This window comes from Hipposideros armiger, unplaced genomic scaffold (genome assembly GCF_001890085.2).
Source record: "Hipposideros armiger isolate ML-2016 unplaced genomic scaffold, ASM189008v1 scaffold_489, whole genome shotgun sequence".
Classification (NCBI taxonomy): Eukaryota; Metazoa; Chordata; class Mammalia; order Chiroptera; family Hipposideridae; genus Hipposideros; species Hipposideros armiger.
Genome location: NW_017731839.1, coordinates 439668 through 442629, shown reverse-complemented (window position 1 = coordinate 442629; position 2962 = coordinate 439668).

The following is a 2962-nucleotide window of genomic DNA, read 5'->3' as shown; positions in this document are numbered from 1 at the left end:
CCACAAAGAAAGAGAAACAGGATATGGATGGTAAGTAGAGTGGGTTTCAGGCCACACAGTGGTGTGTTTTTGAAAGCTTCTGTTAGCCTCTAAGTCCCTCCCCAACTAGCTTCTGTCAACGGAAACAATTTCTAGAAGCCTTAACACAATCGGTCCACAGCTGTGTCCATGAGTGGGTTTGCAGCCTTCTTCCTGGAGGGCCCATTGGAAACAGAAGGTGGGCAGGTGCATTCTGAGGAAGGGGGGAGTGATGAAGGTGTTTCCTGAGTGAACTTACCTAGGAGGAGACCATGAGTGGTGAAGGGGCCACTGCAGAGCTCTGCGGCCATCAGGGAAGAGAGGGACACAAAAAGAGGGACTGTCTAAAGCAGGATGAATAGGTTTGGAGACACAGTTTCCCTCATTTTTTTGTCCTGGGCCAGCCCTGGGTTTGGGTTTCTGCCTGTTTTCAGTGCTTGTGTTGATGCTGTGGTGGATAGGGAGAAAGGGGCTTCTTGCTTGATCTGCATATGAGCTGGGCTCAGGGTAGTGTTGTTCAGTTGAGATACATCGATTTCTTGTTCTATACTGAGAGTAATAGTTGGTATTAACTTGGTTATTTCGAAGGAAATGTAATATAAAATCCATATGGATTTAACAGTCTGATGGGCCAATTCATTTCACATGTTTAGATCTGAAGCTCTTGCTTGAGTGGCAAGCACTAAACTGTGCCCTGTGTAAGACCTTTTCTGTCTCCTTTGCCATTCATCAAAACTCACCTGTCCAATGTCCTAGCTCTACTGAGAGCCTCCTTCTTCAGGGAGTGGAGGATAAAGAGTTGCTGGCATGATAAAGAAGCCAAGATTATTAAACATCACTGGTCTCCAGCAATGTATTGGTCCATACTCATTGTAATGTGTTCCTGATTCCAGAGGTCGTATTATTTTCACTTAACCTAGTGGGTTGAGGAAAGGACTTAAACCGTAAAGTTTGGCGATGTGGAACTCACTTCACTTATAGATACAAAAAGTCCCCAAATTTTATAGGTCATGCCTGTCCTCTAAGAAGTCTCCGGGATCTCAGGCTGCTCCAGGCAGGCTACATAAAGAGCCAAGGCCACACTGTCTCAACATGACACTAGGAAAAGCACTTTTATTTAGAACAGTCAGTTTCTGTTGCTTCAGTGAACGTCTCCTCTTGGTCTATGAGATGCTTATGAAAGAGTGTTCCCTTTGAGGAAGCAACTTCAATATTCTTGTTTTTGCAATGCATCATTCCAATGTGAATATCCTAGAGATCTCAGGAGACATCTCATACAAATGAAGTCAATAATGTCCAAATGTCCTCCTTGTCCTTTGTATGTTGGTCTAAATTACAAGTTATAAACCAGGCTTGCTATATTGTTGTCATTTGGAACAGTATTTATGTTGTTGATGATATATCCATTTAAAAAAGAGTCATAGAGGCTGGTTCTGTCTGCGTCTAGAACAATAATGGATCCCTGACATATTACAAATTGGATAAATGATGGAAAGAGTGAGAAGGAAGGAAACTCAGAAGCTAAAGTCTCCCATTATTCTCCTTTATTAAGGTAGCTTTATTTTTGCTTTTTCTTGGAAAATGAGTGTTTTGTTTTGTTTTTTTCATAAATCATAATCTTTTAGAGACATCTCCATTAAAAAATAAACAGAGGTTCTTACTAAATTGCTCCAAGTTTAAATTATTTGATGAGTTTGGGCAGGCAGGAGAGAGAAATATTTTCCCTAACTGACCACCTGGCTGAGCTGTCCCATCCCCTGTCCCCCTCTCTGGAGAGCTCCCTACTTAATTCAAGTCTTGTATTTGCTTTGGGCTTTCATATAGTGGGTTTTCTCTGCATGAGAATCATTCCAATCCCACGAACAGTCATGGTTCTGGGCTCTCCTTTCATGCAAATCATTTGTTAAGTCACCTCATTCCTCCCATTTCTGTTTGTGGGGAGGAGTTGTTTAAAAGAAGAAAAAGAAAAAAAACCCAGTTCAATGTCTTATGTCCAATTATACCTATTCTCTTTAGACAATCAAAATTTCAGAATAATCAAAGTCAGTAGCAACCACTGGCATAAGGGCAGATATAAAGATGCAAATGAATTGAGAGAAATAAATCCTTGTATTTATAGTCAACTGACTTTTGACAATAGTAGCAATAAAATTCAATGGAGAAAGAATAGTTTTTTAACACAATGCCGGGAAAATTGTATATCCACATGAAAAAGGTGAACGCGGATCTCACACTATACATAAAAACTAAGAAGGCTCAGAAATCCAAACATAAAATATAAAATATAAAACATTTAAAAGAAGATAGGAAGAAATGGGGTTAAGCAAAGACTTCCTAGATACAACACCAAAAGTATGATTGATAAAAAGAAAAAAATAGATAAGTTGGACTTCGTCAAAATTCAAAACTTTTGTGCTTCAAAAAACATCATTGGGAAAATGAGAAGATAAACCACAGTCTAGGAGAAAATACTTTTGCAAATTATATAATTGATAAAGAACTGATATACAGAATGTAAAAAAAAAACTCTTACAATTTGATAATAATACAAAGAACACAATTTAAAAATAGATCACAGGTATAAGTAAACATTTTACCAAAGAAGATATATAAATGGCTAATAAGCTAACAAAAAGATGGTCTGTATCACTAGTCACTAGGGAAATACAAATCAAAACCACAATGAGATATCATACCATACCTACTAGAATGGCTATAATAAAAAAGACAGCTAATAACAAATGTTGTTCTGGATTTGGAGAAACAGGAAACCTCACACAGTGCTGGTGGGAATGTAAAATGGTGTAAGATGCTTTGAAAAAAAGTTTGGCAGCTTCTTGAAAATTAAACAAATTTCCCATATGACCCAGCAATTCCAGACCTACACAGCTAACCAAGAGAAATGACAAATATGTCCACACTAGCATTATCACAAAAATGTTCA